This window comes from Ctenopharyngodon idella, chromosome 11, assembly GCF_019924925.1.
Source record: "Ctenopharyngodon idella isolate HZGC_01 chromosome 11, HZGC01, whole genome shotgun sequence".
NCBI lineage: Eukaryota > Metazoa > Chordata > Actinopteri > Cypriniformes > Xenocyprididae > Ctenopharyngodon > Ctenopharyngodon idella.
The window spans coordinates 28644911-28672519 of NC_067230.1; the positions used below are offsets into that span (position 1 = coordinate 28644911).

A 27609-nucleotide genomic window follows, 5' to 3' on the forward strand; every position below is an offset into this window, starting at 1 on the left:
GATGTTTTAAATTGGAAAATTAATATTCATAACTCCTAATGAAGTTTTTAGAATGACCCTCGATTCATGGCTTTACTGAGATTTAATTAACAATCCTGGCAGCCAACACCTTTGACAGAATGGGTGGCATAATCGAGTCGCGTGTGACTTATTGTTCGAACACGATAAAACATACAAACATTAATATCTGGCAAACGCTGAGCTCTCTTAAGATCCTCAAAGACACAGACATCTCATAATATGCCATTCACAAATTATCCTGGCAAACATTAGGAGTAAAACTGCTTAAGTGTGAAAATAATGTCATGCAAGACTGAGCAGTAATGAATATATTAGGACTCGGGCATCTGATCCAAGGTCAGAGGAAAATTTGCAGCAACATTTATAGACCCCGTAGAATTTTCAATAATTGCCGTCCTGTCATAAAAGTTTAACCCTCAAACCGTGATATTGATGCCAGACATCGACCGGCAGCTAAATTAATCACATTACTATAGAGTGGGAGATTTATTACAGATTTTTTTCATTTATTTATGCACATTATTGTTTCATTTGCTAGTGTGGACTTGTTCATATATTTTCTGAGTGGTTTTTGGTTCCTGTACAGTTTTATCATATTCTGGGTGGTTGCTAGGTGTTTCACCCAGATTAGGGTAATTTGTAGGTACACAAACTGTTAAATAATTGTGTATCTTTAGTCCTAAGTTTGTCTGCTCTCAGTGACGCTGTCCGTGGTCCTGAAATCCCACAGACACGTCGTCTCCAGACTGATTGAGTTATGATCACATCAGCACTTATGTGTGTGAACTCTGTATAACCTCAGCGTCCTCCAGTGAGTAAAGCCCAACCCATCGCTGCAATCAGTCAGCAGACTGACCTTTATCACCTCACGCTTGACCCTGAGTCAACACAGGCCAACAAAAGGGAGCGTTCGCACAGTTCACATTCTTGCATTCAGAAACAACTGGAAGTAAATAGTCAATTTGCTCAAAAAGCTTGTATAATCCACATTTTCTGATTGGCTCGATACCACAATTTTGTCTTTGGTACGGTACCGCAATTTAATTCCGTAGTATCGATATTAAATCAATACCATACAGGGTCTGAATTTCGGCTTCTAGATTCAAATGACATCACATCTGCACTAAAAGCGAGCTCGCGCTGCAATACAACACATTCGCTCATGTTTCGGCACAGCTGACGAAAATGTCACTTCCCCACATCTTTTTAAGCCTTGCCAATTTAAACATGTAAGCGATTTTATATCATTCAGTACTTGTGCACTCTTTGAGAGACATTTTCTTTGCGCTCATACCCACAGCGCACAACAAATAAATCCACCTCTCAAAGAGCTCGCGCATTCCAAATTGAGTTACTTTTCACAGCTTTTGTGCTTAAAGGGGACCTTGATTATGATTTCAATTTTTTTAACTTTAGTTAGTGTGTAATGTTGCTGTTTGATCATAAACAACATCTGCAAAGTTATGATGCTCAAAGTTCAATGCATAGAGAGATATTTTCTTTTACAGAATTCTCTGTTTAAGAACTACAAAAAATGGCTGGTAGGTACTACAACGAGCTTCTTCCCAGGTTGGTGACATCACTAACCCTAAAATTTACATAAGCCCTGCCCCCGAGAACACACAACAAAGGGGGTGAGGCCATGTTGGGCTGCTTTAGAGAAGAGGAAGAGTTGTTGTAGTAGAGTGTTGTTGCCATGCCGTAATTTTACGCCGGACTGCTTCACAAACGAGCGTCAATTCAATGCTGGATTTGCACAAAAGATTATCGTGACGGCACATGAGTTGAATCAACTCCACAGCGACTACATAAATTTATCCACTAACCATTCAGAAACATCCAGTTGCATTCTAAAAGTTGTAACTTCTTCCTGAGTCTCTCCATCAGTGTCCGACTCCAGTTTGAACAATGTAAGGCTGAACACCGTTACTGAAAATCCTCATTTTGGCTGCGTGAGATTCTCCAGCTTTGTTGTTGTTGAGCAACCGAAGCAGGAGCTGGTAAAGCTCCGCCTTGTTCTGGAAAGGGGGCCGGGAGCAGCGGCTCATTTGCATTTAAAGGGACTTACACAAAGGGCATGTTTTTGCTCACACCCAAACAGGGGCAAATTTGACCAGCTATAATAAATAAACAAAATCATGATATCGTTCCATTTTAAATAAAATATATACAGATTTTCCCCCATTACTGGTATACTGCGCAATACATCACTAGTAAATATATTTCTGTAATACTTCAGTGTAACATGATCCTTCAGAAACCATTCTAATATGCTGATTTGGTGCTTAACTATTATCAATTATTAATGGTACTCAAATATTAATAATAGTTCTTATTATTATCAATGTTGAAAGCCGTTTTTGCTTTTTAATATTTTTGAGGCTTCAAGTTGAAAGAAGTTTAACTTTTAAAAAATGCATCTTTTGACCTTGCATGTTTATTTGTTTGTTTTTATTCCACTGTTCCATGTCTCACAATTTTTTTAATTCAAACCTGCATTCTGTATGCGCAACAATAACATAATAGTCCGAATTGAATGCAAGGCAGGATCTTCTGTTCAATGTCACATACAGTATGAGTACATTCAACACTGGCAGTATGTTGTGCTTCGACAAAAGACAGCACTGTCCTGTAATCCTGCGAATGAGCAGCATGTCAGCGTAGCCCTTAGTGCTTGCTAATCCACATTCAGTCGACAAGATCAGAATGTTCTCTCTCAGTAGGCAGCGGCCATGTTTCATTAATCAGCGCCCGCGATCTCTCCAAATCAACCTTCTCCTGCCGGTCCCCCTTTCCTCACCCCTACACGGGCTCCGCAAGGCCTTTCCCATCCCGCCGTCAGTTCTCTCAGATGGAGCTGTTGACGGGCGCAGGGGTCTTTTCCATCGCCACGCTGAGGGGCTTTTTAATTTAAGGTAATTAATTGCTGACCTCGTTTTACGCGGCACTTTATGAGTCTTTGGCGACAGCCTGTGATTTTCTGTACTTCCCGCTGCTAGCGAGAACTCCTGTGATGATGCTGGCACGACTGAGAAGGAGCAGAAGAGGAAGATCGTACGCAGGGAAGGAGGCGATGGGTAAGTGTGGTGGGAGAGGTTGTTGTGGTGTGATCCGAGAGGGGAAAACACAGAAATGATCTGGTGCTTTCTAAAAGAGACGAGTGATTTCCCCAGTCTGCCGTTCTTCCTGCTCTGGTGGAGGCTGCATCTCTCCGTCTGTCTCCAGACTTGACTGTCAGGGGCATCCACTCCATTTAATCAAACACATTTTTGTGATTACATTCGCCTCCACATTCCAGAGAGAGTGAGGGAGAGATGGAAAGAGGAAGCCGAGAGAGTGTTGTGGATCAGTAAACCACCTAGTGCCACAGTGTCTGCTGACAAAGTAAATCACACACACATAAGAGACGAGCTGGGCAGCCCATTACGAAAGCACTTCCAACTCGTCTCTTTTGCTCTCTCTCTCTTTCTTGCTTACAAAAAATGAAAACTCTGCCATCGTTTTACTCACCCTTATGTCTTTTTCTTCCATAGAACAGAAAAGGAGATATTTAAAGCAGACTGTACAAGCTGCTCTTTTCCTTACAATGAATGTGAATGGAGAACACAGCTGCTGAGTGTGAGTTTCAGAGATTAACGACTTTTTTCTCACACAAAGCTATCAAGATAAGATTTAGTGCACAGGTTGTATTTTAGGGTGCTTATAACATGCAACAATCATCTTTCCAAACCTGTAATGAAAAGTCTTTATAAACCAGCTGTTGACAGCAAAGCTTTAAGGTCTCTGGGCAGTTTTCCACCAAAATAAAGCTTGATGCTTTAATGTTTGAAAATGAAGAAATTAGGACAGCCATAAATACTATTATTGCAATTTTAAAGTTGTCCTATAAAATAAAAGTATTATTATTATTATTATTATATTGCTTTTCTTAATAGTAATATAATAATGTAAGTGATATAATGTAAAAGTAATATTTCTTATTTTGTATAATATTTTTATTTACTAATAATAACCATAATAAAATTATTAAAAAATATTAAAATATTAAAAATTTTAAAATATTATTATTATTACTATTACTATATAGTCGTATTGATATATAATCACACCATGTTTGACCAAATTGTGCAGTCCTACAAACAAACAGCAAACCTAGAACTTTTTTTAAAGTTTTTTTAAATAAGATTTTTAGAATGTCTCAATAATCTCAACATATTGCGCTTTTTCTTTCTTTTTCTTTCTTTTTTTCTTTTTTTTTTTCTTTTTTTTTGTGTGTGTGTGTGTTTCAATTTTGGAACTTGATCAGCCACCATCCACTTTAATTGAGCATACAATGAAAACTGACTTTATCTTCTCATTCTGTGTCTCATGGAAGAAATAAATTCAGGGTTGAAACAACATGAGGGTAAGTAAATGATGATGATCAAAATCTCTATCAATCTCTGAACTACTTTTTTGAATATTACCTTTCATGCAGTGTGTAATATAGCTATTTGTGAATGTAAAAAGGTCTGCAAAGGGAAGTACAGAAAATACAGTTATTGTCAATTGTTGTCGATTCTGACCTGCTGAAACGAGTCGCCAGTAATTCCAGGCTCACTTCCTGTTACATACCTATATAACAATGTAACAAATTTGCATAATGCCAGCCTGTGGTTTTCATTGGCTGCCCCGCCCTCAAACACTGTAGTTGTAGCTGAGACTGTGTTGTTGACAGAAGACGCTGTTTTCAACACTGAAAATCCACTTTGCATTTGGATGAGGACTGGCATTGGAATTGATACGGAAAAACTGTTCGTATCACTGTGTATCAAGTGCTGAGGAAGATCCAGAGCTGAAATTCAGATATGGTAATGGACGTTTCATTTCTGACACAAGCTGTAGGTGGTAGACCAATCACAACAGACTGAGCCGTCCAACCAATCAGAGCAGAGTAGGCTGTCGGAAAGGAGGGGTTTAGAGAGACAGAATCTTCGACCGAACCTTTTTCAGACTCTTTGAGAAATGAGGTGATGTTCCATAAATATTATGAGAAAATTAAAGTGTTTTTGACCTTGGATGCATGTAAACCTATTGTAGGAGACCTCCAAAACTAAATTAGAAACCTTTAAAATAGCATAGGCTAATAGGGGCACTTTAAGTCTAAAGCTAAAATGTTAGTATTTGTGAGACAACCTTAAATTAGAGCATAACATCTCTGGCTACAGTTAATAGCAGTATAACATGGAAACAGCTGAAATCAATAGACGGGGAGGAGAAATTCAGCCTCCCACCGACTGGCCTAGACAGAAATGTAAACGGCTCCATTTCCTGTCTCTCTATTCATAGAGGAATGAATCAGAGTCATGTCACAGTACAAAACCATAGAAATATAATAAGTGGAGCAGAATGGCACTTATCATGAAGCAGGGGTCCCAGGAAATGGGCAGGGATTAGTGGCCCATATGTTGTCTTTGAAAGTGTGTTCATACCAGCAGCAATTAAATTGCAAATCGACAGTCTGATCACTTAGTAAAATAACAGCACACCTCACCTCTCACAAATGTTGCAGAACCAGTTTTGCACTGAAATTTAGCAACGTTTGTTCAGATCACTAATCCTAAATATGAGCACATGTACTGTAATAGTCATGAGCACCACTAATAATTCTATTGCTCAGAACTCAATGAATATACAAGCAGATATTTGTGTGCATTCAGTACATTGTCACCATTGTGCCGTACTGATGGTTGCTAGCAAGTTTCCGACGTGACTGTTGTGTCCAGCTTTTCAAGTTGCGGAACACAAGAGCTTCACTCCTGTTGATATCCAGGAAACTCTCTTTAAAAATGAATGACTTCCACTGAATAAAATTGCTGGTGAACATTTTAATTTGCATGTCAGGTGCCAGTCCTGATGCTAGATGATATTCTGTCTGTTCCTTTTCATGGTGATTGGGTTGCTTTGGCTAGGATGAAACTGATCTGAAAATCAGCAGATCCCCTGTTCGTTTCATCCTTGCCCACACAGAACTCGCTGTAGAATTTGAACTCTAATCATTTACAAATCAGAACATAAAATGTGAAAAACGTCAGCAGGTTCCGTCTGGGCTTCTCATTGATATTGAAACCCTCTCGTTACCCATTTCTGTGGTGTCTCATATCCTCCTCCCCTTCAGCCCACTTTCTTTTCAATGATTTAAACCGTTGGACTGCCGGGAGTATGGAGACGGAGCACTGATGACGACAGCAGCGCTTTATTTATGCACACATGAAGCTCCTTTGGTCGTTAATTAGTAGAAGTAATTGGTAAGCACTAACGAACTGCAGCTAAAATGTAAGTGTTGAAGCCATCAGAAAGATGATATTACATATGCAGAAGAAAGCGTTTCAAATCACTTGAGATGGACTGAATTCAAGGCCTTGATCGTCTCGGGTTGAAAGGAGGTTGAGGATGGCGTCATCTGTCAAACACTTCCTGTTCTTTGTTTTAGTTGTGGTCGAGGGCAAAATAAAACACGTCCTTTCCTCTCTCTTGCTGTCTTTGTATGCATGCATGTGAGAACCGTGTGTGTGTGTGTGTGTGTGTGTGCTAGGCCTCCCCCTAAGGCTACCGCCCGCAGGCATCATTAAGCATGATTTACAGTCTCTGATTTCATCCACTTCATGTCATTTAGATCAGCATGATGCATGCTGAGAGGAGCTGGGCTGACCGCTCACTTACTGTTTGTGTGTGTTGACAGTTTAAAGCAGAGTTGAGGGGTTTGGAACGAGGTTGTATTACTAGCAGTGCTTCATCCATGTTCAAAGTCAACCTGTTTACATTTCTGGTCTTATTGTACACAATTCAGTCACAATTTTTTGTTTTAAACAATGTCTTTAACCTCTTTAGGCGCACTGCCAGGACCTCGGGATTGACGTCACTTTGTTTACCATGGTATACATTTAAAAAATACTGTCTAAAAATATTGAGAATGATAACAAATTCTATATAATTAGAATGTTTTCAGGGTTTATTGTCAATCTACAGTGTTTGTTTTATGATATAGATGCTCCAGCAAAAGTAATATTTTCTTTTGTGTCGGGAGTGCAAATGGCAACACGCAAAATCAAAACGGGACTTCATACCTTCATCGCGAGATGAATCCAATCCGTCACACTTGGATATAATGTCCATGACAAGCGTCCATATGCAATTTAAGCACCATTTATGTTGTAAAACTACATACGATCATATATAGTACATTAGACTCTCACAAACAAATGAACTCGCCTCCAAAGTTTATTTTTCAAAATAGTGCAGCAGTTTTACTTTTAATATCCAAGCAGTGCTGTTGGATTTTGTGGTGTCTTGAGAGGCATATTCTCCAGCCATTTTCATTGTAGTAAACTGAAAAATCTTGCTCAGCCTCTTAAACACCTTAACTTTGCAGTTGATGTCACCTAATCCACTTAGGTTTCAACTACCAGGTGTTGGCCGGGGTTGTGCATTACTCAGATAGATAGATAGATATGTGGTGTTGATGTTTCAGGATGAGATTTGACTGAAACTCTGGAAGAGACATACACTTTTCATGATCCATCTATTTCAGATGGATAACATTTTGTCTCAATACATCATATTGCTGAACTAAAACGCAGTTTCATGTTGAATTTAACTGAACATGTGGTTTTGTTTTATCCTCCTCCTGCCGCTGGAATATTCTTGGTATCTTTTAGGTTTTCAGGTTGCAGTTTACGCCTCTAAATGCCTACAACACTTTCAGGCCCTGAATTTGTGCACAATATCCTCTCTGGAAAGCGTACTTCTCATCCACACTGTGGTGTAATGCCTTGAGCAGCGTGTTGCAAACCCACTGTGGGTTCCGTTATCTCCACTAAGCTTCAGTTCTCGTCTACATCTCTTCCCTTCTCAACTCCGCGAAACCCATGCACGTATCCACCCATCCCGGCCGGCAACTGCACAGACCCCATTATCCTTCCGCTGCAGATTTGGGCTCCGGAGCACATTAAATCTCCAGCAGGGATCAGGGTAAACAAATAAACAGGTAAATCGGCTTTTACCAAGTCTGCCGCTGAGAGCTCCCCGCGTGCTTTGATCACATCTTCCTCGTAATCTCTCTCCTCTACTCCGGCTTTGATTGCAGCGCAAGTCAGACTCTCGTGCGGGTGGGAGACGGCGATTATGCTGCTTCGTTCTAATAGCAGCGTCTGGAGAAGGCCTCGCACTCCTATTGGTGGAGATGAGCATCAGTAAGCAGGTGGAACCCGCCTCCATGATCATGGAAAAGAGAGGCGCCGCTCTGTGAAACCCTCGGGAGAGAGATGAATCATATCAGCACCGGTGTGTTTTAAAGGTGCTGACCGCTCGTCTGCCACAAACCGCCCTCAGCGAGAGTGTGTGTGCGACGAACGCAGAGAGAATGATTAGGCTGCTGCTCACATTGAGGAGAGAAGGGCATTGGGGAGGAAAATGGAAAGGCTCGTTTTTATTTTTCAGGCATTTTAAAATGACAGTTCACTCAAAAATTAATACTGTGTCTTAAGATATACAATATGCAAATGTTTCTAGCTTAATTCCATGTGTCATTGCAGTAAGAAATCTGTCAGTAAATGATAACGTGATGCATTTTCAGTTTCCACAAGGGGTGCTATAACAGCAATTACTGCAACTTTGGGTTACACTTTATTTTAAGATGTCTTTGTTACACTGTAATTATACATTTAAGTACTGAGTAATATGAAGTAACTACATGTACTTACTATAGTGATAGGATTAAGGTTTGGTTTGATTTAGGGTTAGTTGCATGTAATTATGCATAATTAATAGTTATTACTATAGTAACAACAATGACACTGTAAAATAAAGTGTTACTCAACTTTCTTCTACAGTGATTTTTGTTTTTTAAGTCATCAAGTGTCATGGATTTTGAAAACAGGATTTTTTATCCTGATATCTAAATATCTATAGATAAGCAACACTGCATAAGTTCTCCTAAATAAATTGAATTGGTTTTTAGATTGCAATTCAGTTAGAAACTGAATTTGAATTAAAGTAGAAAACCATGAAGAATAGCATTTTAAATTGGGATGCAAAGAAGTAGAATTAAAATGAATAATTCATTGTACTGGGATGGATGGATGGATGGAGAGAGAGAGGGATAGATGGATGGATGGAGAGAGGGATGGATGGATAGATGGAGAGAGAGATGATGCATGGATGGATGGATGGAGAGAGAGAGAGAGGGATGGATGGATGGATGGATGAGAAAGAGGGATGGATGGATGGAGAGAGAGGGATGGATAGATGATGGATGGAGAGAGAGGGATGGATGGATGAGAGAGAGAGGGATGGATGGATGGATGGAGAGGGGGATGGATGGAGAGAGGGATGGATGGAGAGAGGGATGATGCATGGATGGATGGAGAGAGAGGGATGGATGGATGGATGCATGGATGGATGAGAAAGAGGGATGGATGGATGGAGAGAGAGGGATGGATGGATGATGGATGGAGAGAGAGGGATGGATGGATGAGAGAGAGAGGGATGGATGGATGGAGAGGAGGATGGATGGATAGATGGAGAGAGGGATGGATGGAGAGAGAGATGGATGGAGAGAGAGAGGGATGGATAGATGGAGAGAGAGATGGATGGATGGATGGATGGATGGATGGAGAGAGAGGGATGGATGGATGGAGAGGGATGGATAGATGGAGAGAGAAGGATGGATGGATGGATGGATGGATGGATGGAGAGAGAGGGATGGATGGATGGATAAATGGATGGATGGATGGAGAGGGATGGATGGATGGAATAGCATGACATTTCCCAGAATGCATTGCCTGTGTTGAATTGAATTTTCTTTGAATTGCAGTTAAATAACTTCCTCTTCCTGATTTCCCAGTTCTGGAGCCAGTTTTAATTTTTAAATGTCTTATCGCACTAGATTATTTTTCATTTTGTTGTTTTAAACTTGTTTATACTTAAAACATGTGAAAAAAAAAATCTGCCAGTGCAGTCAGACAAAATACATGCATGTTAAAAAACAAAAATGAGATACATGTTCTGAAAACAAGTCTCAATATCTTATGCAGTCTTGTTTCACAAGTAACTGTATCATTCTTTAATATGATTAAGAATTGATTTTTTGCATTGTACCTACTGTCAGTAACACATCTAGTTTAATGGCACAGGACACTATATCGCCCCCTTGAGTACTGGAGTTTATTACACCCACAGTAACGCAAAAAAACAATGTGTAAAACCAGCAGCACTTGAACGGCTTCAGTGCAAGCCAGAGAACAGAGGAAGTGTGTTTGTGTTCTCTACGGGCCTCTCTGCAGGAGGGTATGATGGGATCATATGGTCTTTCGTCTGCTGTCTCAGCACACATGCTGCTGCGGGCGACCCCACGCTGGGTCGCACACTTTCACAGCGGCTGTGGTTGCGCTCACAGCTGCAGCCCTCCTGCTCCCAGGGTGCCTTGCAGCAGCGGAGCTCCAGTTTTGTCGTTCTTTGTCTTCGGTCATCACCCGAAAGACACCAGCTCGACGACTTCTCCTTCAAAAACCAGAAGAAATAAGCAAAAAGAAGAGCGGCCTCTAGCCAGGAAGTGTTAACGATGTTTGACAAGCAGACATTCCCACATGTGCACAGCTGTGCGCTCCAGAACCACACACACACACACACACACACACACACAGTGTCCCATATCCCCTTCACCTGCTGCTCTGCTAGTCACACACGGCTCTCTCTGGAGCTGCCATCATGACTCCTGACTGCCAGAACCAGGAGAATGAGAGGAGAGCAGGAAAGGAAGAGATGAAGGCACAGGAGACAAAAAAAGAGAGAGAGATAATAAGGGCAGAAAAGAGAGTATGAAGGAACAAAGTAAGAAAATCTTACCACATTTACTTTTCAGTTTGCATTTTTGTTCTGTTTTTATTTTACTATTTTATTTATTTTAAAATGCTTTTGCAAATCTTTTTTTTTTTTTTTTTTAGGCCATTTCCACTCTCTCTCTAACCCTTATTATAAAATTGGCACATTTTCTGTTTGGCCTTAAAGACAGTTCTAGTTTTTTGGCCATTTTTTTTTTTTTTACCCTGAGGTCTACTTAAAATGTTAGTAAAGTGTTTTTTTTTTTTTTTTTTTTTTGCATGAAAAGCAGTAGTGTTTTTTTTTTTTTTTCATGACCAGTTTCAATCCTCTCTCTGACCTTTAGAATAAATTATTTATTTATTTTGTTGCTTTGCCTTTTAAGAAACACCCCCTTCCCATGTGAAATCGACATCTTTGCTCTGCTAAGACTTTTGGAGCTTGGTTTCAATACATACTCTTTTTGGACCTTGATTCCTCATGATATTGTACCGTTTACAGACTTGTACATTACTTCTGTTATGATTGGCTAACCTTTTTGCATTCTAAATCATTCTAAAATGCTGATTTGTGCTCAAAAAACATTGTTAAAAACAGTGCTGCTTAATGTTCTCAAATAGAAATGTAAAAAGTACAGTGTTTATTTGAAATAGAATTCTTTTGTGACATTGTAGATGTCTTTACTGTCAATTTTGATCAATTTTTAAAAAAAATAATCTTACTGACCCCAAACTTGTTGATGTGCTTATTGTACTGTTATGATTTCAAGGAGTTTTGTAGTTTAGTTTCAAAACATAGTCTGGGTGGACTAGAGAGGGAGATTTGCATTGTTGCAAATTGTCTCAAACTCATTTAGCTGAAAAAAAAGCAAATTCTCCAGTTTGTTTATGATATTAAGTAGAAAAGGGGACTCATCGTTGTAGGCAGAAGCAGTAATCAGTGTGAGGAGAAGAAATCAGATGGATTTAGTGAGCAGGAGATGGAGAGGGCGACTCCGCAGGTTAGAGGAGAGAAGATGAGCTCTCATTCAGTTCACGTCCAGCACATTTCATGCCCTCTGCTGAGCTGTTCGTCTCGGCCCGCTCCACCCTGTACACGCAGAGTTACGTACCGTACGCCATATGCTTCACATCCATCAACACAGCCAGCTGCAGGAGGGAGGAGGGGTCACTGCCGATCCGATGGGATGCACAACCTATGTGCATGTACTTTAAAGATTAGTTCACTTAAGAATTTCAATTTCCTGATGATTTACTCACCCCCATGTCATCCAAGATGTTCATGTCTTTCTTTCTTCAGTCGAAAAAAGAAATTAAGGTTTTTGAGGAAAACATTCCAGGATTTTTCTCCATATAGTGGACTTCAACAGGGACCAACGGGTTGAAGGTCCAAATGTCAGTTTCAGTGCAGCTTCAAAGGGCTCTACACAATCCCAGACGAGGAATAAGGGTCTTATCTAGCGAAACAATCTGTCATTTTCTAAAAAAAGTAAAAATGATATACTTTTTAACCACAAATACTCGTCTTGCACTGCTCTGCGATGCGCCACGCATTACGTAATCACATTGGAAAGGTCACGCGTGACGTAGGCGGAAGTACCGCGGTAGGGAGAAAAACTCCATCTCATTTTCTCCTCTAACTTAAAAATCGTCCGACATCGTTGTTTTACCTTTTTTTTGTATAGGCCGTTTGACTTAGTCTTTGCACATTTGCTGTGTAGACACTGGATCGGTACTTCCACCTACGTCACTCATGACCTTTCCAACATGATTACGTAATGCGTGGCTCATCACAGAGCAGTGCAAGACGAGCATTTGTGGTTAAATGTATATAATTTTTATTTTTTTTAGAAAACAACTGATCATTTCGCTAGACGAGATCCTTATTCCTCGTCTGAGATCACGTAGAGCCCTTTGAAGTCCACTGTTGAAGTCCACTATATGGAGAAAAATCCTGGAATGTTTTCCTCAAAGTCCTTAATTTCTTTTCAACTGAAGAAAGAAAGACATACACATCTTGCATGACATGGGGCTGAGTAAATTATCAGGAAAATTTAATTCTGAAGTGAACTAATCCTTTAAAACATCTATACTGTGGTGCTCATACAGCTAGTCTGAGTTTGATTCTAGCTTAATTCCTCCCATCAGTTTCTGCCTTGTGTTTACTAATCCAGCACTCAGTTGAAATGTGTTATGGTAGCACTACTTGTATTGTGGACTACCTTCTGCTTGTATTATTCTCATTTATATGTTGCTATGGATAAGGCATCTGCTAAAAATAAACTAAGCTAAATATTTTCTCTCTAAAATCACAATGTAAAAGCTTCCTTTTTGATTGAAGGCACTAGTCTGAAAAAAAAAAAAAAAAAAAAAAATTGCCAGTACAGATTTTTGATGGTCTTTGTGGTTATGTTTGATAGGTGATGTGTTTTTAATCATACAGACCCCATTTGAAAGCTGCAGATGTACTTTATAGTTGTGGCTAGCACTGAGCAATATCAGATGCTTATGAAGGGGATGTAGAGAGATTCAGTGTTTGGCTGCCCCCTGCAGTGAGCATGAAGTATTGCTCAAGGGCACAATAAGTTTGACCTCAGGATTGTGAAATAAATAGTGAGGCTAAAGTGCCGGATGTGTCTTTCTTAGATGACCAGACCTGGACTCTGTCTCTCTTCAACTTTCACAGCCCATTCTGTCTGTTTGTTTCAGTCTCAACCTCTCTTCTTTCTCTCTCTCACTCTTTACATCTCTTGTGCTCCAATCGGAGTTTCGGCATAGTGAAAAACCTTGAGGCTTGGCAGCTGTAGAGCTCATGTTAAACTTTATGTAGCTTGAAAGTGCTTTTCAAAGTGCATTCAAAGACTTAGTTTGCCTAGCTGTTTTATTCTGCAGCAATATCTTTATAGGACGTGACGTACCAGCAGCATGTGGCAACATTCAGAGATTTGAATTATTACTCACAAAGACATTGCATCTTTCTTTTCTCTCTTTAGGGTTGTGTTTATGTGCATATTTCGACGAACACACACCCGATATCGCACAAACACAGATAGAATCGTGTTGAAATAATGTTTGCCGTATTTGTAGCTCCAGCAAACACTCAGGGTGGGGGATGCGCTCGTCCTTATTGTTCCTCTCTGGGGACGAGCCACTTCTGTCATCCTCAGCGGCAACGTCTGCATCACTCTATCGATCAGCTCCACAAATCGGGGGGCAGAGAGCGAAAAAAGACAGAAGCTGAGGGATATAGAACGCCTGTAAAAAAAGAGAGAGAAGCGGGGATGCTGAGAATTGTTTGTCATGTTCAGAGACGTTAGGCTGAATGAACTCGACTGTCGGTCGTCCTTGATTTACGCACACAGTGTCTCCAAACACAGCGGGCTGTTATCGCTAAAGCTGCCTTTAATTTCCACCAGCTCACAGTACGATAAAGAAAAGTCATATGCATATGTTCAAAATGATTAACCTGTACATGATGTTTTGTGAACTGAAAGCGATTGACAGAATGCGTTTCTTGTGTTTGCAAGGTTGTAAAATTGCAGAGGATATCAGTGCAGTCAGATTTTGAATGCTGTTTGCACAAAATGCATTGTTGCATTCAAAATCAGCAAGATGCAACAGAACGGAACAGAATGCAGGTGCCTCTAGACGTGCTTTTAAAAGTTAAACATCTTTTAACTTCACATTCATTTTAAAAACGTGGCATTTATGGCTAAATATGCTGGAAATATTTGGAGATCTGTAAGATTTTGTAGTGTTTTTGAAAGAAGTCTCTTCAAGGCTGCATTTATTTGATCAAAAATTCAGTAAAACGGTAATATTGTGAAATATTGCGATTTAAAATAACTTTTGTATTTGAATATATTTTAAAGTGTGATTTATTCCTGTGATTATTTTCAGCATCATTACTCCAGTCTTCGGTGTCACATGATCCTTCAGAAATTATTCTAATATGCTGATTTGATGCTTAAGAAACATTTCTCACTATTATCAATGTTGAAAACAGTGCTACTTAATATTTTTGTGGAAACTGATCTTTTTTTAGGATTCGATAAATAGAAATAACAGCATTTATTTGAAATAGAAATCTTTTGTAAGACTATACATTTCTTTACTGTTACTTTTGATCAATTGAATGCATCTTTGCTAAATAAAATTATCAATTTCTTCTTCAAAAACATACTTATCCCAAACTTTTGAATGGTGGTGCATCTTTTTATGTCCCACAGAGAAATGAAATTCGACACAAGGTTGCGTAAATTATGACAGAAGTTTCATTTTTAGGTAAACTAACTCTTTATTCTTAAATTTTACTTCTTAAGAAAGTAAAGTTTCTAAAGACCAAAAATTTATTTGGCTCAACTGGCAAATCTGGCCCAAAATTAGCACACCTACAACGGAAATTATCTCCAGAAACAGTTGGAGAAAGTTTTGGAAGCTGAAAGTTTGAGACTGTAGTTTTGGCATTTAGCTCTACGTAACAAACAGGTGAAAACAGGCTGTTTAATTCTGAGTGGCAGAGAGAAGATGGAAAATCATTAATTATGAAACAAAATTATGGAATTAATTGTGAAAATTGTGTGGATGAAGAAATATCAATGCAGTGCAGCCTTCCAGACACATTTTGGCACGTCCTAAAATTTCTGTAAATTCTCAAGCCGCATTCATCCATGTCATCCGCCCTGAAGCCCGGGGCGTACGGATGCGTCCAGCTCCACCCGGGTGAGCAATCAGCCACTTTTTGGCCAGAAGAACCAGAGAATGAAAAACACACAGACAAAATAATATAAATTACAGCAGTTATGGTCTATATGTTTCAATTTAATGTGCTTGTAATGATAAATTATTTTAGTTACGCTGCCCAAAGAGGACTTGAGCAGTGTCGTGGTGGCCAGGACATTAGAACAATTGCTGCTGTCAGGGGAGGCTGAGGCCATTAGTCAATAAATTAAAGAGTAATTACAATGGTTTCTGCTTCTGTGACTCTATCTGCGAGACCTCACACAGGTGGAATAGAAATGTGTTCAGAGACCAGAGAGAGAGAGAGAGAGAGAGAGAGAGAGAGAGAGAGAGAGAGAGAGATGTTTCTGAATCACATCCAGCTTCAATGGACGACAGCAGAGAAAGTTTGCCAGAAAGTTCCTTTCTCCTTCTCTCATTACCTCATTGAAATCCTGAGGAAAGGAAGATGGATCTCCACTATAGAGATCTTTTCTGTTTTAGCTTTACTGAATTACCTTCACATTTACATATAGGCTACTATAAAAGTGTTAAAGGCACAGTAGCAAAAACAGTTTGTTTAATTCTAAGGTAAAAAAAAAAAATATATATATATATAAAAGAAAAAAATATATGAATTTATGTTGCAAAAAGTTGACTTAAAAAATAATTCATGCAAAAATGTAACTTGTCATCAATTACCATTCTCATATTGTTATAATAGATATGATCATCTCATATATATATATATATATATATATATATCTCATATATATATGAGATGATCATATCTATTATAACAATATGAGAATGGTAAATGATGACTATATATTCCACTGAATATTAAGCAGCAATAGTATTTTCAACATTGATAATAATAAGAAATGATTTCTGAAGAATCATGTGGGTGAATACTGGTGTAATGGCTGTTGAAAATTCAGCTTTGCCATCACATTTAATTTTAAAATATATAATGTTTTTATAAATGTATATATATTTGCATATGTAAGGCCCATAAATTAAATTCGTATGCAGAAATCTACTATTCCTGACCCGTGCTGAACTTTTATCTCACAGTAGGACGTGAGTGCCAACCCTTCCCATTCAATAAAAGCCTTTGTCACTGACAGTAAGCATAATGGCTATACCTGAATCCACTCACCTGCAGCAGAGATAATCCCAACCACAGGTAAAGGCACACTTGTGTTAGACAAATCCCTAGGTATTCTCACGCCCGGGGTTGTTCGGTGTGCACTCCAGTGCCTAATAATATATGACACCCCTACTGCTCTGCTTTATAATACTCAATCATACAGCGCAAACATATTCCACCAGCAAACGGGTTAGTGCATACCGAGAATAACCAATCACATACGAAATCCACAGAGAGAGAGGGCAAGAAGTCAGTAAATGAGGAGTAGATTGTGTTAAAGCTACTGAAGTGATCTTAACTCTTAGCTAGTAGTTAATCACTAACTACAGTATTATACACATTCCTAGATTTTAGATTTTCCTAGAGTTTTTAAGTTGGAAATCTGGCTTTAAGTGATATTGCTCTTTAAGAGAATAAAGGAAATTCTGACTATCTGTGTTCGAAACAGGTGAATTGCTTGATCTTTATTTATTTATGTAAAGTATTTATGCATCAATACATATTTCCGACAGTAGTATTCTGCACTGTTGTCAACTCATGTGAAATGTTTTCCTCTGGTTTTAATTTTTTCTTTTTTTCTTTTAAAGTCCCTCTGTAGTCAATCATTTTATCCCTTAAAACCCATCTTTGATCACCAGAATTACATATTTAAATGTTTTTTCCTGTGAAAAAAAATTCTTGATGCCTTAAAATAGCTTGAATGTAACTCTACACCCTTGTATATGTGGATCTATAAATATGCTAATTAGCCCCGCCTCCACTCAATCACACAAGCTCAGAGATCCACTCGGTCAACTTACTGAGGTAAACGCTGCACAATGGTGTCGCTCTTTACAACGTCGGACACATAACGGTAATTAATATGATTAGCCTTTGACTTTACAAACAGTTAATAATGTGTTGCTAATGTAGCTTAATTCACAGCACAAATATAGTTTATCATAACATCGTACTATACATCATACACCCGCTATATTGCTAAATCTACCCGATTTTTCATATCAACAGAAAAATATATTGGGATAACCTTCTCTTGAGACTCCCCTGCTTCAGATCGGTCAAAGTTAATGATATGCTAAAGCCCATCAGCACGTTGACGTGATTGGTTACAAGGTAGTTTGTGATGTCACGAACACCAGCGATTTCAAACCGCGTTTTTGAGATTGTCTTTAGATCACGGCAGTTTTAAAAAGAAAATACTCAGCAATGGTGTTGACTTATGAATTTGCTCATGGTTTGTCTTAAAGCTTATTAAAAACACCACATAGACATATAAACAACATTAAAAACTTGATTTTCACCACAGGGGGACTTAAAATTATTACTTTTTATGATGACTTTTATTTTGTTACTCAAGCATTTGTCACACTGCAGTGGAAGGTAAAGTTGTGCACAGTGAGAACCTCTTCTGAATACTGCACATTTTTCACTAACAAAGTCCTAGTATGCATAGTACTGTTCACAGTATACATACTAGTCTTATGATATCTCTAGTTTATAGTAAGTATGCTATTCTTATCCCTCAGCTTCAGTAGTATGTAACTATCCGTCTCATAAACAGAGCAGTAAACACACATATTGTGGTCACTTCCTTATTCTGCTCGTCTTCAACCTCATCTAGCCATGCTAATGAGTTTATTTGAAACATTTTCACTCACAGTATTCAGACACACCCCTCAAACACACACACACCCATGAGACTCCACTGGTGCAAACAACTTTTTCTCAAGGGCAAATGCATTAGTTTAGCAGAACTGGACAGCGGCAGCATCTATACCGTACGATGCAGGTGTGTGTGTGTGTGGCTCCACCAGGTGTGTGAGATGTAGGCAGAAGAACACTCCAGAATCTGCCTCCGTCTCCACGGGATTCCCCATTATCGCCTGAGACACAAATAGCCTTTGAATTGTGGGTAACAGGTGTCCGGAAGTCACAAACAAATTATTGCTACGTCAAGAGGAGAGTCGTATAGAACACGCTGTTTGTTTGGACAAAGCCAGCTGAGCGTCTGCACGTCTCGCAACCTTTTTCGTGGCTTTCATCAACAGCCGCCTCATCTTCACTAATGAGGCGTAATCTTAATAGCATGTCGCCCCCTATGAGACGGGCACCGTGCCATTCTGACGGGCTGACACGGGTGGAAGGTGTCATTGGCTTAACGAGGGGCGTAAATCTGACACGGCGGGACCAAAAAAGGTGCTTTATTAGCCCGCGGTGACACACACACACTCTTTCATAGAAGAGGAGCTGAGAGACAAAGAGAGGGAAAGTTTAACTACTGCCTCCAGTGAAAGAGCCTCTTGTCTTTGAGCTTGTGTCTCACCCAGCTGCGTGGCTGTGACAGCTGTAAACGCAATGAGACATTCAGCGGATTTGGCCGCGTCCTCCGCCGGAGAGGCCCCACGCGGCGCTCTCCACGCCGGAACTGCTCTCCCACCTGTGGTGCCCACCTGCACACAATTTCATGCTTGATTTACGACGTGTAGGTACGACAAGTTATAGTTCTGGTGGTAGTGTGAAAGTACAGTAAAGTGTCAGACTGTTGCAGGTGACCTGGTCCCACCCATGGGCAACATACGTCACTACACATAGTCCTAGAGTATGAGGCACAGGTTTTTATTTATGTTATATATTATAAAATAGTTAAGTATTATTTTATTTTATTTTATAAAAATAATAATATTTGTGTCCTGCACCATATGAGAAAGCGTTTAAACTTTGTTAGGTTTTTGGATTCAAATCTTTTTCTATTTTAATATATGTTAAAATGTAATTTATTCCTGTGATCACAGCTGAATTTCCAGCATCATTACTCCAGTCTTCAGTGTCACATGATCCTTCAGAAATCATTCTAATATGCTGATTTGCTGCTCAAGTAACATTTCTTATTATAAGTGTTGAAAACAGTTGTGCTGCTTAATAATTTTTGTGGAAACAGATACATTTTTGTTTAAAAGAGCAGCATTTATTTGAAATAGAAATCTTTTGTAACATTACACCGTGTCCTAACCAGACGCGATGCGACAATGAGACTTGATAATGGCAATCAAAAATCACAGCCAATCAGAAGAGCGCGTGGGCGGGCTCTCCTAGCAAGCTCCCGGCACTCCAACAAAATAGAGAAGTACATAATCAAAATCATGAATATTACACCATTTTAACATAATTAAAAATACATACTGAGTTACTGAAACAATCTTTGTCATAGAATACATGTGTCTGTTCACAATGAGTTGACAGTTTGATCGTTCTTGCTTCCTTTTATTTATTTTGAAGATCTGAGGTGAATTGTCCATTGTTGCCTTCAGTACGGCTATAAAAGACACATAAAATGATATTCAAACTCACATTAGATGCTTTTAGCATTAAATAAAGCACATAAACAGTACCTGAGATTATCATTGCCATACTTTGTGTTGTTGTTCCAGCCGCGACGTCACAGAATAATAGAAACCGTTTCTAAAATAGAATCATCGCGTGTCGCCGTTGCGGCTGGTTAGGACAAAAACTCTGTTTAACATGGAAAAGATACCTTTTATCACATGTCTGGTTAGTGTTATACATCTCTTTACTGTCACTTTTGATCATTTTGAATGCATCCTTGCGTTTGCTGACCTCGAACCTTAGAGTAGTAGTGTGTGTATATTTTCAACTTTGTTACATATCCATTAAATAATCTGCTTTTGGCTGAATATAAATTATAAGTCAAATTTTCTAAAGATTTCATCTACATTTTTATACAAACATTTACCAAGATGCTGCACCGCAATTCAAATGAACAAACTGCACATAAAAACACTTTCCATATCTGTCTCTTTCTTGGCTAGAATAAGTGTCCCAGACGTCATTCTGATCATCAGAATGTGAGATAGGTGAGTATTGAGGGGGTTGAGAGAGGAAATCTCTCTGAAAGTGGCCTCCCACTGACTGGGGAGATGAATCCAGGAAATGGGGGTCAAAAGCATGTGAACCATGAGTGACTGCTGGGATGATGCAGCGCTCATTGATATGCATGTCTCTGCTGGTATTTGTGGTGAGGGTTTGGAATGAGGCGAGAGCAGATGATCCAGCCCTCGACTGCTGCAGTATTTATAAGTCAGAGTCTCCCAAAATGAGCAACTGGACAAAGAGGAAGTATCTATCTCTCTCTTTCTCTCTCTTCCACTGCGAGCGCTATTTATCTTGCTGGTCTCTGATAAATGGTGGGTCCGTATGTACCTCATTCATTGGTGTAGCTCTCGTTGTCTCGCTGCGTCAGCCTTTTCTACAGCTCCACCACAGCGCTCTCTAAACTATTCATGAAGTGCTCGTCAAACAGCGTTAAATCTAGATAAACCCTTAAGGAAAGGGTTTGTGTGTTGACAGCTGCGCCAAATTTCAGATGCCAGATTTCCAGTGCTAAATTGCGAATGTCTATCAGTTTGCCTGAGGAAAAGCAGTAGTAATGTCCAGAGTTTCACTTGACAGCTGGTTGAGAAATATGTATCATTGTTGTATCGGAGGGATTTGTTTTGGGATAGAAGAGATTTGTTTGGATGTGCTCCGTCTTAGAGACACATGTCACCCTAAAGCTCCTGTTTATCCCGTCAGCTGTTCATCTGATGGTCCCGTTTCACAAATGCACAGTGATTTTGCCCAGTCATTTCTGAGTATGCAGACACACTGACAACGATCTCTTGTTATTGTTTCTAGAGTATTATTCGTTTAACTGATATATTGTAATTATATTTACTAGGGGTGTGACGGTACACAGAAGTCACGGTTCGGTATGTACCTCGGTTTTGGGGTCACGTTTTCTACAATAGGAAAAATGGACACACTTTAGTTTAGGGTCCAGTTCTCACTATTAACTAACTATTAACTACGACTTTTGCCTCGATAAACCCCTAATTACTGCTTATTAAGAGTTAGTAAAGCAGTTGTTAATTTTAGGTATTGGGTAGGATTATAGGATGTGGAATATGGTCATGCAGAATTTTCATTAATATCTGCTTTATAAGTACTAATAAACAGCCAATATTCTAGTATTATGCATGCTAATAAGAAACTAGTTCATAGTGAGAATTGGACCCCAACTAAAGTGTTACCGGACAAAGGAACAAATCCACAATGCTAGGTTTATTTTATTTTATTTTGAACAGATAGTAGTGCAAATCACAGTTTGTTCCACCTAGTGGCATTTAGTGCCCTAGTTGGTACAGTACAGCCTCCTATAATGTATTACTAAGCACAGCAGTAAACAGAATAAACTTGCAGGGCTGATAAAAAACAAAAGGTATTTGGTCACAGTCAGCTACAAAACTAAAAAGCATCTTGTATTATAAAAGTCAAAATAAATAGAATGAAAAATAAAACTTGAGCATTAGGAGTGTTACAATTTGCTTCACTTAAACTATATTTAAACATTCAAAGCTTAAGCCCAACCCTCCTATACTTAATTTTTCGCATTTCACGCAGAGTTTGATGCCTTTTTAAAGTATTCTCCTTTGTTCATGAGCACAGAAAGACGCATTCGACGTGTGCGCACTACCTAATGGACTTTGTTTTCAAGCACTCAAGTCATTCGCGTATGCACTGTTCTGCTCTTTTTCCTGTTGTGGCAGTTAGCAAACAACGTTGTATTACCGCGTGCGCCCCCTTCTGGATTGGAGTGTGGATCACTGTGACTGTATCCGCCGTCTAACTGCATGAAGTGAACTGTGACGTACTTATCGTACGTTTCGGGATGAATACATGTACCGTTATACCCCTAATATTCACATGTCTCTACTTTTTAATTGGTTAATATCAGGAAGCAATGTATTCACAGGCAGAATAACGTAAATCAGTGGTTCTCAAGCTTCAGGACTGAAATTTTACACTGGATGTAAAGCAGCAACCAAACACAGAACCAACATTTTTATTGCATAAAAATGTGAATTTATTAATATATGATTAAATAGGAATCATTATTACAGCAAATAATTATTTGCACAAAACATATTGTGGTCTGCAGTCCTCACTGCAAATGAAGCTGTATTCAGTGTAGTCTGGGTCACATTTTCTTTTATCCTGTGTAGTTTTGTTCATGGTTTTTGAGAATGAGTGCACGTCGCTCAACCTGTTCATGTTTGACTGGCTTCTACCAAGTGACAAAGTTTGTGACTCAGTTTTGTGTTGTGACCTACTAGTTGAGAGATTTAACCAAGTGTTTGCATAAATTACTTTTTTTGTTGTAGTCATTCAATCAACAATTTTTAAGCTGAGCCGTTAGATGTAAAATAGCTTGAAACAAAGCAATTGATTAAATCGTGAAGAAGCTTTGCATAAATACAATAATAATGACAATGATTATTGTTGTTACAATCATTATTACGATTATGGAAATGCTAAAAAATCGGATAGTTGGTGACATCATAATTATTTGTTGGTCTCTAATCATTTTTCCTTTTTCAGTCTTTGTCATTTCCTCTTCTTTTTTTGTTTTGTCTCTTTCTGTCTGTGTTATTTTCTTGAGAATTTCTCCTTGACCGTTCGAGTCGGGTCAGCATCAGTTCCCAGATGCTGGTGTGCATCATATGAGGTGTGTGTGTGTGTGTGTGTGTGTGTGTGTGTGTGTGTGTGTGTGTAGTGTAGGATGTACAGTATGGGTCAATGGGCTGCAGTGACAGAACAGTCCTGCCCACCACGTCTCCACATGGATAAATGAGAGCCGATCCATTCCAATTTATTGATGGGAACAATATGCGACACTAGACTGACTAAAGCCACAGTGCACACCCTCCTCTCTCTCTCTTTCTCTCTGTTTTTTTCTTTTTCTTTCTGCTCCTCTCACTGGAGAACCATCAGTGTCAAGAGGATGGACAGAAAGAATATTAAAAGAGTACTATGAAGAAGAATGGAAAATACATACAGAGTCCCCAAAAGTATTTGGACACTTAAGTCACACTTAAAAATGTCTGAATGTCATTGCTTTAGATTTCTCCTGGTATTATAGGCCTTGGTCTGGCTCCATTCTTGTATATAATGCCCATTTTTCACAATTCAATCACTTTCTGACGCATAAAATGAAATCCCACCTTATTTTTTTTCTCTGGTCTCTCGAAATGCATCACATTATGGAAGTTAAATGGCCTGTGAATGCTGTTTTGTGTTGATTTTAAGTGTCCAAATACATTTTGGGGCCACTTTACGAGCTGCATGTCACAACACAGACACACAGAAACACAGCCGTGAAGAGAGATAGAGAAAGAGAGAGAGAGAGAGAGAGAGAGAGAGCTGAGAGGGATGAAACCTAAAAAAAAATACATCCAACGCCTCTCATATCATTTCAAAAGATGAATCTAATCTCACTGCAATCAGCTCTCTTGCTCTACCGCCTGTCTCTCGCATGATCGTCAGCAGCGGTCTCTCGGCACGCTCCCATCCCCTCCCAACAGGCCACGGACGCTTCGCTTTGCGGTTATTAACCTGAACAGTGGGCGCATCTGAGTCTAGGTTAATAAGCTGCTGTCTTCACCTCACTCTTTGTCGGGAGAACAATGTTGTCAAGCCTCCAGAAATTGGCAATTTACAACAGAGATGGAAATGGAAGGCAAGGTACTCGTCTGTGGAATGCTTTTTATAGCCGGGCCCACCGGCGGAGCCTTGCTCTCCCACAGCCTTTTAATGATGGATATGAAATTACAGAGGTGTGAGACTGAGATGAGACTGGAATGAGAATGGACAGAGACAAGGCGAAGGGAGACAGGGGTGCTAACCAGCAGCAAGTGTACTGTACTTTATTTAGTACCGGTTTAAAAAGGGTCAGAGCCAGATAAATAGCTAGATATTGTGTTGGCACCAACTGGCATAGACATTGGGCTGCTTTAGAGAAGAGAAAGAGTTGTTGTAGTAGAGTGTTGTTGCCATGCCGTCATTTTACGCTGAACTGCTTCACAAACAAGGGTCAATTTATCCACTAACCATTCAGAAACATTCAGTTTCATTCTAAAAGTTGTAACTTCTTCCTGAGTCTCTCCATCAGTGTCCGACTCCGGTTTGAACAATGTAAGGCTGAACACCGTTACTGACAATCCTCATTTTGGCTGCGTGAGATTCTCCAGCTTTGTTGTTGTTGAGCAACTGAAGCGTGAGCTGTTAAAGCTCCGCCCCCTTCTGGAAAGGGGACCGGGAGCAGCAGCTCATTTGCATTTAAAGGGACACACAAAAACAGCGTGTTTTTGCTCACACCTAAATAGGGGCAAATTTAACAAGCTATAATAAATGATCTGTGGGGTATTTTGAGCTGAAACTTCACAGACACATTCTGGGGACACCAGAGACTTATATTACATCTTGTGAAAAGGGCATTATAGGTCCCCTTTAAAGCAACTAGAAAATTCTAAATATAAATGCACTGTTAATAAAGATTTTTATATAATTTGCTAAGATAATTCACTCAATCTGATCACTTCTCTCTGTTGGTTACCAGTGAAAGAATAACTGAAAGTTTGACAGAGTTAGCAACAGTAACTAAGACATAAATGTAATAATGTTACAGTTATTGTAATTTCCTATAATTTGGTTGCATTTGGCCCAACTGTGATAGAAACGATAATCGAAAACTGCTTATTGTTTCAGGCAGTGTACTGTATCTCCAACCCTGACGCAGGTGGTTCAGCAGGGAAGCACTTGATCGAGCTGCTTTGAAGCATGTGTTGATTTTGATTGATTTTTGAAGGCACGTTCCTCTTCGTTCCGATCGCGCAGCAAGCACAAGGACACAACACCGTCAGGACACAGCTGCCTCTACATAACAACAGAGTAGAGATCTGCTCCTTTTCAAAGATGCCGTGCTTCCCACACTGCCTTTTTGTAATTTCCTGCGGTCGGGTGAAAATTAATTCAACTCCCTGTGGGTGTGGAGCTCGCTGAGAGATTGAGGAGGGGGTGAAGCGTCCTGTGTGTGTGGAATCACGGACAGGTAGCAGCCCCGGCCCCTGACAAACACAGATAGTCCACAGCCTCCATGGTGATGTATTCATGAGTAGTCCTGCACCTCAATAACTTAATTAACCCTGTGTAGCAGCCCACCGCGTACTGTTCCTTCCACAGCAGATAACACGGAGGAGACCATGCAGGGAAACAGATCATGTGTCTTTCTCGCTCTTTCTCGTATCTCGTGGTCCTGTGCAGGAATGTGTGGTGAGATTGTAACAATGTTCTAGGTGTCTTGTGTCTCTTTATTTTTTCATGCAACAATTCCAGTGTCAACCCTGTGAGATGTTTGTGAGAAACATTTTAGCTTAATAGAAGTAATGGAACCAAGATTTCAGGCAGGTTTTTCTTCTTTTTTCCCCTTTGTTTTTATACTTAAAGAAATTTAAGGTTAAAGTTTGAAGTTAACATTAGTTTACATCACATAAAAGACTTACAGTTCCAACCATGTATTTTAATGCAATTTGTTTTTGCCATATTCATATTTTATTTTTATTTTTTTTTTTGAATAAATTAAATTCACAATGCAGAAACATTTATTGTTTTAATATTTGGCATCCAAAATCTAACCAATAATGGTGGTATCATTTGTAATATTTGCATATTCACTTGCAAATCCATCCATCCATCCATCCATCGTTCTAGCTATCATTCTATCTATCCATCCAGCCATACATCCAGCCATCCATCGTTCCATCCATCTATCTATCTATCTATCTATCTATCTATCTATCTATCTATCTATTTATCATTCTATCGTTCGTTCTATCGTTCGTTCTATCATTCGTTCCATCCATCCATCCATCCATCCATTGTTCTATCCATCCATCCATCGTTCTATCTATCGTTCTATCTATCGTTCCATCTATCTATCTATCTATCTATCTATCTATCTATCTATCTATCTATCTATCGTTCTATCTATCATTCTATCGTTCTATCTATCATTCTATCTATCGTTATATCTATGGTTCTGTCGTTCTATCTATCGTTCTATCCATCATCCATCCAGCCATTCATCGTTCCATCATCTATCTATCTATCTATCTATCTATCTATTTATCTAGCTATCTATCTATCTATCTGTCTGTCTAAAGTTCTATCATTCTATTCATTGTTCTATCCATCCATCCATCCATCTATTGTTCTCTATCGTTCTATCATCCATATATCGTTCTATCTATCGTTCTATCCATCCATCCATCCATCATCTATTGTTCTATCATTCTATCCATCATCCATCCATCCATCCATTCATCCATCCATCCATCTATTGTTCTATCTAAAGTTCTATCTATCATTCTATCCATTGTTCTATCTATCGTTCCATCCATCTATTGTTCTATCTATCGTTCTATCCATCCATCCATCCATTGTTCTATCTATCGTTCTATCTATCCCTCCATCCATCCATCCATCCATCTTCCTGTCATTCAAATTCCAATTCAACTTCCTGTGTGTTGTTGCCAATTAAAATTTACACTCATGAATTGCAAGTGAGCCAGTTCTGAATTTTTCACAACCCTGGTGTCAACAGCAAAGCAGCTCTAAAGCGGCCTTAACTTTAACATGCTTCTTTTGCTGCCATGCAAGCACTGCTGTTTCCTTCTGGAAATGCAAATCTTGTTTACCTCACTGTTGGACGTCGCTTTCGTTTTTTTTTTTTTTTTTTTTTTTTTTCTGGGGGTGGGGGGGTCATAAATAGAGTATGTTGGAGCCCGAGGGCAAAGAAAACAGTTTAAAAACATCTCTAACATAAGCGGCGTAATGTTTCTAGTAATGATTTAATTAGGTTTAATAGCTTCCGTGGCTTTACCCTTTTCACACTCATCCAGTTAACACAATGCAGAAGCCTCAATGCGATTTTCCCCGAGGGCCGAAACTCAGAGCCGTCTTTCCATT

General features: G+C 39.3%; 1 protein-coding gene across 13 annotated transcripts in view; it reads left to right on the top strand.

Annotated features, from left to right (window-relative positions):
* Nucleotides 1-27609, top strand: part of camta1b (calmodulin binding transcription activator 1b) — a 306867-nt gene that overhangs the window by 166493 nt on the left and 112765 nt on the right. The window lies entirely within an intron of this gene.